Genomic DNA, 11605 nt, shown 5'->3' with positions numbered 1-11605 from the left:
TCTTTCTTTCTTTCTTTCTTTCTTTCTTTCTTTCTTTCTTTCTTTCTCTTTTTTCTCCATCTCTCTCTTTCTCTCTCTCTTCCTTCCTTCATGAGTTGGTACTACTTTTTCACAAATACTTAGTAAACACCAGTGGTTTGCTAGAATTTGCACCAGGACACAGAATGAAACATTCACAAGAGCAAGCACTAATTAGAGAAAGGCCAACAGAGATCCCAGTGGTGCTTTCTATGGTTGAGCAAGGCCCATTTCACTATGATGGAAGTACTCACCCTGATTAATACTGGCAGCCAGATGGTTACAGGCTACAACTCTGTAATTAACATAGCTGCTCCCAAAATGTTACCCTCTTTCATACAAGCCATTTGTATATAGCTGCCATCTGTATATCAAGTAAACATGACTAGTCTGTGAACTCTCTCCTGTCCTACAATTAAGTTGTCACCAACTAAATGCCTTCTTGTTTTAGCTGAGATAAGGTTGATGAGACAATCCCATTAGTGAGGGTAAATAGAGAGGTTCAGCACTATAACTGTCACAACAGGATGTTTGACTATATTCAGAGTTGAAAGTCCCAACCTGAATTCTCTTATTAAAAGTCTCAAATGATGCTTCTTCCAACCCTCACCCCCAGGCAAACTCAGCTATTTCTCAAACTACAAAGCTGACTTCAATCACAAACAAATCTTAAACTTTTGAACTATGTAAAAAGAAATAACAAAGACCATAGAGATAGTGACAGGATTGGTGATGTTATCAATGTAGAGCATACTTAAATAAGGAAATTCCTTCTAATAATGCTAACTGGCATTGTCTATGCAACTTACAATATGACAGAATGGCCTTGAGTACTGAGAAGTTAAGTGACTATCCCAGGGTCGGGGAGTCAAGATTTGTCATAGGAAACATTTTTATCCTCATCTTTCTGGTTCCTTACTTGGCTTCTCTCACTGTAGCAGAGGTTCCTAGACTTATTTGGCCTACCACACCCTTAAAAAAAATTCCTCAGCACCCCCCTGGAAATCTATTTTATTTAACCCTTTAATGTTTTTTTTTCCTGAAATTTGTGTCATTTCCAAAAAATATAAAAATTATTTTAAAGGACATTTAAATTTAATAATTTATTATAAATCTGTTTTTACTGCATTGAAATTTTGATGATACGATATTATTTCATGTAATCATATAGTATTGTATTGTAAACAATACATATGTAAACATGCACATACTCTTGCTGATGCATGCTGGACTTCCTGATAATACATGACAAGCTCCTGCCAGCTCTTGCTTGTTAAGACCTCTTGACACACTTGACCACTGTTACAATTTGCATTTTGGGTGTTTATCTGGAAAATAATATAATCACTACAAGTTTAACTGTTATCCAACAGATGAAACATGTATGAATAGTTTTTCAAAATTTTCTTCTCTTCTTTACTTAGGTTTCCACAGGCCCCTTATTTTTATTCAATATCCTTCAACTGCACCCAAGGCTACTTATCCCCTCATGCCCTCTGGCATCATTGTAGCACCACCCACACCCCCAGTCAGTGGTATGGCCACTTTGGGAAACTCTGTAATTATAGCATACTGCTTTTAAAATTTATAATTAATTAATTTAAGGAAAGAGATACAAAGTGAAGAAGTGCTATGTGAGGTCTGAAGGGAGAACATTTATCAATTACAAAAATTAGAGAACGCTTCCTGGGAGAGTATTTAAGTTGATCCCTAAAAGATGAATAGATGAATGAAGTACTAGAGGACATTCCAACAATGACATCAGTAAAGGAAATGATATAGAAAGAACAGGTTGTGTCCAGGGACAGAGTACTGTTATTTAGAACATGAAAAGAGTGAAGGAGAAATAAAATGATAAAAAAAGAACCTCGAAAAGTGAATGTGTCTTGAATGTTAGGAACAGAAGTTTAAACTTTATTCAGACAAAGGGAACCACTAATTGTGCGACTAGTAGATTGTGTGCTTTTTTTATTAAGTGCTCAGCTAAGAGTACAATTACAAATAGGTTCATTCAGTCTTTATGCAAAACGATTACTACTTCCCCCAATTTTTTCCTTTGCAACTGATTTTTACATTTTTATGTCAGATTCTGTCTTTGTTACAGTTTTTAATTTCTGCTCTATTGATGTTCCATATCCACATTAGGAAAAAAAATGACAGCAATCTTCCATTCAAGCCAAAAACAGTAAGTTACTATTTGAGCCAGTGGCAGTCTTTCTTTCAGTGTAAATAGGAAATTTTCTCAAATAGGCCATCTTTTTTTAAAGTAGTTTTTTTTTCCCAATTACATGGCAAGATAATTTTTAGCATTCATTTTTAAAAAAGATTTAAGTTCCAACTTCTTTCTCCCTTCCTCATTCCCCTGCCCTATTCTGAAAAATTGTAGGAAATTTGATATAGATTATACATGTGCTATCATGTAAAAATATTTCCATATTAGTCACAGTTTTGAAAGAAGAAATAGGTCAAAAGGAAAAAGAACAAAAAAGAATAAAGTAAATAGAAAACAATATGCTTCTCTCTGCATTCAGAGTTCATCAGTTCTTTTTCTGGATGTGGATAGCATTTTCCTTAGAGTCTTTTGTACTTTTATTGGATCATTATGTTGCTGAGAACAGATGAGTCATTTATAGTTGATTATCACACAATGCTGCTGATACTATGTATAGTGTTATTGTTTTTGTTGTTGTTGTTGTTGTTCTGCTCATTTCACTTTGTATCAGTTCATAAAAGTCTTTCCAGGTTTTATCTAAAATCTGCCTGTTCATCATTTCTTATTGCCCCACAGCATTCCATTATATTCATATACTAAAACATGTTTAGCCATTCCCCAATTGATGGACAATCCCTCAATTTCCAATTCTTTGCCATCACAAAAAAAGCTAATATAATTTTTTTTGCACATGTAGGTCCTTTTCCTTTTTCTTTGACCTCTTTGGGATATAGAGCTAGTAATGGTATTGCTAGATCAAAGGGCATACACAGTTTGATTGCCCTTTGGTCATTGTTCAAAAGTGCCCTCCAAAATGTTTGGATCAGTTATAATTCCACCAACAGTGCATTAGTGTCCCAATTTTCCCACATCCTCTCCACCATTTATCATTTTTCTTTTTTGTCATATTAGCCAATCTGATAGGTAGGATGTGGTACCTCAGAATTGTTTTTAATTTGCATCTCTCTAATCAAAAGTAGCTTAGACCACTTCACATGCTTATAGATAGCTTTAATGTCTTCATTGAAAACTGACTATTCATAACCTTTGATCCTTTAGCAATTGGGGGACGGCTCATAGTCTTATAAATTTGACTCAGCTCTCTGTGTACTTGCGAAATGAAGCTTCTGTCAGAGACACTTACTGTAAAGATTGTTTCCTAACTTTCTGCTTTCCTTCTAATCTTGGTTGCATTGATTTTGTTTGAACAAAACCTTTTTAATTTAATAAAATCAAAATTATCTATTTTACATTTCACTATGTTCTCTATTGTTTTGTCATGAATCCTTCCCTTCCCCATAGATCTAACAGGTAGACTATTCCTTAATCTTCTGATGTGCTTATGGTGTCACCCTTTATGTCTAAGTCATGCATCCATTTTGAACATATCTTGGTATATGGTGTGAGATATAGACCTATATCTAGTTTGTTTTCTATTGTTTTCCAGTTTTCCTAGTGGTTTTTGTCAAATAGTGAGTTTTTATCTCCCAAACCGGGGTCTTTGTGTTTATCAAACATTAGGTTGCTATGTTCATTGACTACTGTGTCTTATGTACCTAATTTATTCCACTGATCCACTGCTCGCTTTCTTAATGAGTACCGGATAGTTTGGATGATTACTGCTTTATAATACAGTTTGAGATCTAATATTGCGAGGCTACCTTTCTTTGTATTGTTTTTTCATTAAATACTGTGATACTCTCGACATTTTGTTCTTCCAGATGAATTTTGTTGTTATTTTTTCTAATACTATAAAATATTTTTGGTAGTTTGATTGGTACGGCACTGAATAAGTAAGTTAGTTTAGGCAGAATTGTTATTTTTATTATATTGACTTGACCTACCCATGAGTGAATGACATTTTCCCAATTGTTTACATCTAATTTTATTTCTGTGAAAAATATTTGGTAATTGTGTTCATATAGTTCCTGGGTTTGTCTAGGCCGGTAGACTCCCAAATATCTTATTTCTCTTTCTATTTCTTGCTTCTGGGCTTTGTTGGTCATACAAAGAAATATTGATGATTTATGTGGGTTTATCATATATCCTGCAATTTTGCCAAAGTTGTTAATTATTTCAGTAGTTTTTTTAGTTGATTCTGCAAAGAGTGATAGTTTTGTTTCCTTATTGCCTATTCTAATCCCCTCTATTTCTTTTTTCTTCTTTTATTGCTATAATTGAAATTTCTAGTACTACATTGAATAATTGTGGTGATAGTGGGCATCCTTTTTTCAGTGATGATCTTATTGGGAAGGCTTCTAGCTAATGTCCATTACAGATAATGCTAACTGATGGTTTTAGATAGACATTTTTTATTCCTATTCTCTCTAGTGTTTTTAATAGGAACGGGTGCTGCATTTTGTCAACAGCTTTTTTTTTTTTAATTTAAATTTATTTATTTACTCTTAGTTTACAACATTCAGTTCCACAATCCTTTGAGTTTCAAATTTTTACCCCCTCCCTCTCATCCTCCCTCTCCCCACCCCATGGTGGCATATAATCAAATACAGGTTCTACAAATACCTTCATGCTGAACTTTAGTCATGTTGAAAAGAAGGATTATAACCAATGAGGTGAACAATGAGAAAGAAAGGACAAAACTTCATCTATTGAGACAATCATATGATTTTTGTTGGTTTTGTTATTGATATAGTCAGTTATGTTGATAGTTTTCCTAATATAAGAGTCTACCCTGCATTCCTGGTATAAATCCCACCTGGTCATAGTATATAATCCTGATGATATAATGTCCTAATCTCTTTGCTGATATTTTGTTCAAAATTTTTGTAGCAATATTCATTAGGGAAATTGGCCTAGAATTTTCTTTCTCTATTTTAGCTCTTCCTGGTTTAGGTATCAACACCATATTTATGTCATAAAAAGGGTTTGGTAGGACTCCTCCTTTGTCTCTTTTCCCCAATAGTTTATATAGTATTGGAATTAATTGTTCTGTAAATGTTTCATATAATTCACTCAGGGACCCATTGGCCCTCAGGATTTTTTCTTAGGGAGTTCATGAATGACTTGTTCAATTTCTTTTTCCAAGATGGTGTTATTTAGTCATTATGTTTCCTGCTCTGTTCATTTAGGTAATTTATATTTTCATAAATATTCATTAATTTTGCTCATATTGTCAAATTTATTGGCATATAATTAGGTAAAATATTTTTTAATTATTGTTTAAATTTCTTCTTCATTGGTGGTGCTATTACCCTTTTCATTTTTGATATTGAGTATTTACCTTTCTTCTTTCTTTTTCTTCAGTCAAATTAACCTATGACTTATTTATCCTATCTTATTGTTTGTTTGTTTTTCATAAATGCCAGCTCCTAGATTTATTAACTTAACAGTTTTTTTTAAACTTTCAATCTTATTAATCTCACCTTTGATTTTTTAGGATTTCCAATTTGGTGATCAGTTGGAAAATTCTAACTCATTCTTTCTCTGAGTTTTTTTTTTTCTGCATGCTCAATTCATTAATTTGTTCTTTTTACTTTTTATTAATGTAATAATTTAGAGAAAAAATCTTCCCCTAAGTGCTATTTTGACTGCATTCCACAAATTTGGGTATTTTGTCTCATTGTTGTCATTCTCTTTAATTAATGATTGATTGTTTCTATGATTTGTTCTTTGACCCACTTGTTCCTTAATATTAGATTATGGGGTGGGTAGGTGACACAGTGAATAGTGCACTGACCTTGGAATTAGGAGGACCTGAGTTCAAATCCAACCTCAGACACTTAACACTTACTAGCCATGTGACCTTGAACAAGTCACTTATCTCCAATTGCCCTGCCTTCTCCACTCCAGAAAGAAGAAAAAAAAAAGATTAGACTGTAAAGATTTCAATTAATTTTTAATCTTTCCTTGCACTTCACTCTGTTGAATGTAATCTTTACTGTTTCATTGTCCAAAAAGAAGACATTTAATACTTCTGCCTTTCTAAATTTGATTTTGAGGTTTTTATGCCCTATTACACCATCAGTTTTTGTGTAAGTGCCATGTGCTGTTGAGAAAAAAAATGTATATTCCTTTCTGTTTCCATTCAGTTTTCTCCAAAGAACCCTCATATCTAGCTTTTCTCATATGTTATTTATCTTCTAGTTTTTTCTTGTTTATATTTTGGTTGGATATATTGAATTCTGAGAAATGAAAATTTAGGTCCCTCACTAGTATAGTTGTGTTTTCTATTTCTTCCTATAGCTCACTTAATTTCTCCTTTATGAATATGGATGCTATACCACTTAGTGCATATATTTTTAGTACTCATATTACTTCATTGTTTATGGAGCCTTTTAGCAAGATGTAATTTCCTTCCTTATGTCTTTTTAATTGGGTCTGTTTTTGCTTTTACTTTATCTGACATCAGGAGTGCAACTCCTGCTGTGTTTTTTTTAAATTTCTGCTGAAACATAATTGATTCTGCTCTTAGCCCTTACCTTTACTCTTTGTGTGTCTCTCCATTTCAAGTGTTTTTCTTGTGAACAACATATTGTAGGATTCTGGTTTTGAATCCACTCTTTTATCTGCTTCTGTTTTATGGGACTGTTCATCCCATTCACATTCACAGTCATGATTATGGCTTGTGTATTATTTCCCTTCATCCTATTCTTCCTCCTGTTTATCTTCTCAATCCTTTCAACCTTTCATTCCTTGATAGTTTTTTTTGCTTCTGTCTACCACCTCCCCTGATTTATCCTCTCTTATCAGATTCCAACTCCCACGATCAAAATTAATTAATTCCCTCCCCTCCTACTTGACTATTGGATAACATAGTTCTTTATTCATCTGGTTGCATATATTATTCCCCCTTTGAGCCAATACTGATGACAGTATAATTCAAATGATGCCATTACCCATCCTCCCCTCTTTTCTGCATCTCTTCATGTGAGATGATTTATCCCATTTTCCTATCCCTTCTTCCTGTACCCAGTATACTCCTCCTCTTTCTCATTCCTTAACTTTTTAAAATGTTATTCCCTCAAATTCCCCTTATACCTGTATCCTGTGTCTATTTTTTTCCCTTCTAGCTGTAATAATAGTGATAGATGATAAGTGTCTGAGGCTGGATTTGAACTCAGGTACTCCTGACTCCAGGGCTGGTACTCTGTTCACTGCGCCAGCCAGCTGCCCCCCACCACCCACCTTGATATATTTTGTTTAATTTTCTTGGGTAAGTGATTCTTGCCTGTAGTCTACCTTCTTTGTCTTCTGGAGTATCATTTACCATGTCCTCCCATCTTTTGATGTTGCTGCTGCCAGGTCCTTTGTGATCCTTATTGCAGCTCCTCATTATTTGAATTGTTTCTTTTTTGGCCACTTATAATTGTTTTGTTTTGTTTTTCCTTGAACTGATAGTTCTGAAATTTGGTTATAATGTTCCTTGTTTTTTTTGCTTTGGAATCTCTCTCCTGAGGTTGATAAGTGGATTCTCTTAGTGCCCTTTTAAAAAAAATTAAATTTTATGTTTATTTTTAGTTTACATCATTCATTTCCACAAGATTTCTACTTACAAATTTTCTCCCCATCTTTCCCCTACCCACCACCCCAAAACAATAATCCCACTGTATACCCCCTTCCCCAATCTGCTCTCTCCTATATGCTCTCCCATGCCCCCTATGATTTTCCAGTAGTGCAAGTTAGATCTCCATACCCTAGTGCCTCTATATCTTATTTCCCAGTTGCATGTAAAAAAAACAAATAATAATATGTATTTTTAAACATTTAATTATAAAACTTTGAATTCCATATTCTTTCCCTTCTTCCCTCATCACCCACCCTTACTGGGAAGATAAGCAGTTCAATATAGGTTGTACATGTGTAGTTATGCAAAACATTTCCATAGTGGATATATTGTGAAAGAGTAACTATATTTCCCTCCTTTGTATCCTGACCGCCACTTGTTCTATTCTCTACTTTGACCCTGTCCCTTTTCAAAAGTGTGTCCTTCCAAATTCCCTTCTCCCCAACCTACCCTCCCTTCCATCATCCCCCATCTCATCCCCTTCCCCCCTACTCTCCGGTAGGGTGAGATACCATATTTAGTGTGTATGTCATTCCCTTCCTTAGCCAAATTCAATAAGAGTAAGGTTGACTCATTCCCTTTTGCCTTCCTGTTCTTCCCCTCCATTGTAACAGTTTTCCCTTGCCTCTTTTATATAAGATAATTTACCCCATATTGTCTCAGTCTCTCTCCTCTTATTATATTCCTCTCTCACATCTCAATTTTACCTTTTAAGTATCATCCCTTCCTATTTAATTGGTCCTGTGACCTCTGTCTATGTATACCTGTACACATATATATACACACTCATAATATGTATTCATATGCCCATATACCCTCCTATATAGACATATATAACACATTTATATTCCCTTCAACTATTCTCATACTGAGAAAAATTTCATTGCTTACAATTATCCTTTTTCCATGTAGGAATGTAAATAGTTCAACTTTGATAAGTTTCTTATGATTTCTTTTCCCTGTTTACCTTCTCATGCTTCTCTTGCTTCTTGTATCTGAATGTCAAATTTTCTATTCAGCTCTGTTTTTTTTCATGAAGAATACTTGAAAGTTGTCTATTCCACTGAATGACCATATTTTCCCCTGAAACATGATACTCAGTTTTGCTGGGTAGGTAATTTTTGCTTTTAATCCCAGCCTCTTTGACCTCTGGAATATCATATTCCAAGCCCTTTGATCCCTCGATGTAGAGGCTGCCAGATCCTGTGTTATCCTGATTGTGTTTCCACAATATTCATTTTTTTTCTTCCTGGCTGCTTGTAATATTTTCTCTTGCACCTCAGCTGCTTCTTGCCCTGGGGCAGAGGCCAGACTGCACTCCCAGACCCCCTATAATATTCCTAGCAGTTTTCTTTTTGGGATCTTTTTCAAGAGGTGTTCGGTGGATTCTTTCAACCTCTCTTTTGCCCTCTGTTTTAAAACATCAGGGCAATTTTCCTGAGAATTTGTTGAAGAACGATTTCTAGGTTCTTTTTTTGATGATGTCTTTCAGGTAGTCCAATAATTTTTAAATTACCTTACCTGGATCTATTTTCCAGGTCAGTGGTTTTTCCAGTGAGATATTTCACATTGCCTTCTATTTTTTTTTCATTTGTTTGGATCTGTTTAATAGTATCTTGATTTTTCATAAAGTCACTAGCTTCCATTTGCTCCAATCTAATTCTGAAGTAATGAATATCTTCAGTGAGCTTTTGAGATTCTTTTTCCATATGGCCAATTCAGGTATTTAAGGCATTCTTCCCCCCATTGGCTTTTTAGGCCTATTTTCCCTTTTATATTAGTCTATTTTTTAAGATATTATTTTCTTCATTCAGGTTGTTGAGTCTATTTTCATGATTTTCCTGCATCATTCTCATGTTTCTTCGCAAGTTTTTCTCCACTTCTCTTATTTGGTTTTCAAAATCCTTCTTAAGCTCTTCTATTGCTTGGTGCAGGAGTTCTGACTTCATTGTTTTCCTCCTGTTCCATGCTTTGATCCATTTTCTCTCCAAAAAAGGTGTCCAAAGTCAAATTTCTGTGCTTGCTTTGCTTCCTTTGCTTGCTTATGTTGCCACTCAATTAATTTACTTTTGAGCTTTTTTCCATCATAGAATTCTGCTTCCAGAGAGCACAGCTTTTTCCCAAATTGCTGGGGTTTTCTCAGCTGCTGGAGCTATTAGTTGGGTGCCCTTTCAGAAGCCTCCACATATTCTGGCTCACTGGTAATGCACCCCAGGACCTTCACCCTAGACAGTAATCCAGATTGAAGTAGGTTAAAGCAAGAGTGATTACCCCTCAGACTGGTTGCTTTATTGCCCTACAATCTGCAGGCCAGGGGGTCTGAAGCAGCCATGAGGTAGTGGCTGCTGCACCTCAGCTGCTTCTTGCCCTGAGGGCAGAGGCCAGACCACACTCCCAGACCCCCTATTCCCAAAGTCCACTGACTGCTCAATTTGTCTTTGGCATTTATGGGTTGATAATTCTGAAAACCACCACAGCTGCTGGTGATCTACTCTCCCGAAGTCCCTCCAGTCAGATTCAGTGCTCTTTTTTTTGAAATTTTTTTGAAAATTTTAATGTGACCCCCTGAAAAAAAAAAACTCTCTTGGAAGTAGACCAAATGACTGAGGTGGTTAGCCAAGCAAGAGGACTTCCTCTATTGATCAGTTTCCCCAAATATTACGTTGGAATAATAATATCATGTATCTCATAGGATTTTTGTGCAGATTAAATAAGGTGATACTTGTAAAGCACTTAGTACAGTGCATGAAACGTAGTACATGCTTAATAAGTGCACCTCCCTTCCAACTTTCTGTTGATATGTCATTTAGAAGCTACTTCAAGTGCAATGCATTGTAATAGGATGATCCATCTTGTTAAAATTAAACATTTATTATTCAAACTGAATACAACTAAATGTCTATGAAATATAAATAATTAAGTTTTATAATGATTTCTTAAAATTTTGTGGCTTTTTAGTTTTGAAGTCTCAAAAAGTTAAAACTGCACTAAGACTTTTGGGGCACCTTCTACATAGCTTTTCAATTTAATAAATTCAATAAACATTTATTAAGAAACCATTATGTGACAGGCTGGGTAATTTCTAATTGTCTTGACTTATGCCTTGTCACTGACCTCCAATGACTCTGGAGGAGACAGTAAGGCAGATGATTTTGCCAATCTCTGCTTCACTTAAATCCAATTCACTTGCAAGTCAAGACATCACCCTCCTGATGTCATTGATTCTCTTGGAGAACCAAAGATAAGCAATAGTAACAACAATGTGACAAGCACTGTGTAAGCACTGGGCATGAAAAAAGAGGTAAAAGAGGGTCTCTGTCTTCAGGGAACTTAGCAATCCAATGGGGAAGACAACATGAAAATAAATATATGTGTGTATCTATAAGCATATATGTGTGTATATATGTGTGTGTATGGATATGTACAAACACATGCATATACCTGTACACACATATGTAATATACATACACACCTGATAAGTAAGAAATAATTAACATATGGAAGATACTGCTATGAAGGGGGGGGGGCAAGGCTTCCTATTGAAAATGGGATTTTATTTCAGACTTAAAGGAAGCTGGGGAGGTCAGTATTCAGAGCAGAGGACAGAGACTTACTTATCCAGGAATGGTTGACAGCTGGAAAAAAAAAATCCTAGATCTAGGAAATAGAGTGTCTTGTTCATGGAACAAAAAGGAGGCCATAGTCACTGAGTGCAAGATTATACATTAAGGAGTAAGAAGTAGGTAATAAGTAGACTTAATAGATAGGAGGGACTTAGGTTATGAGGGACTATGTAGATCTCTGTCTCTCTCTCTCTCTCTCTCTCTCTCTCTCTCTCTCTCTCTCTCTCT

At 35.1% G+C, this 11605-nt stretch overlaps 1 protein-coding gene across 2 annotated transcripts in view; it reads left to right on the top strand.

Moving 5' to 3' along the window:
• The window catches only part of CNTNAP5 (contactin associated protein family member 5), a 934370-nt gene that overhangs the window by 479516 nt on the left and 443249 nt on the right, over positions 1-11605 (top strand). The window lies entirely within an intron of this gene.

The sequence above is a fragment of the Petaurus breviceps genome, unplaced genomic scaffold (genome assembly GCF_028583685.1).
Source record: "Petaurus breviceps papuanus isolate PSGF00001 unplaced genomic scaffold, PetGlider_PUasm1.0 90731, whole genome shotgun sequence".
NCBI lineage: Eukaryota > Metazoa > Chordata > Mammalia > Diprotodontia > Petauridae > Petaurus > Petaurus breviceps.
The sequence above is the reverse complement of the archived record's forward strand: the minus strand, read 5'-3'. Positions and strand labels throughout refer to the sequence as shown.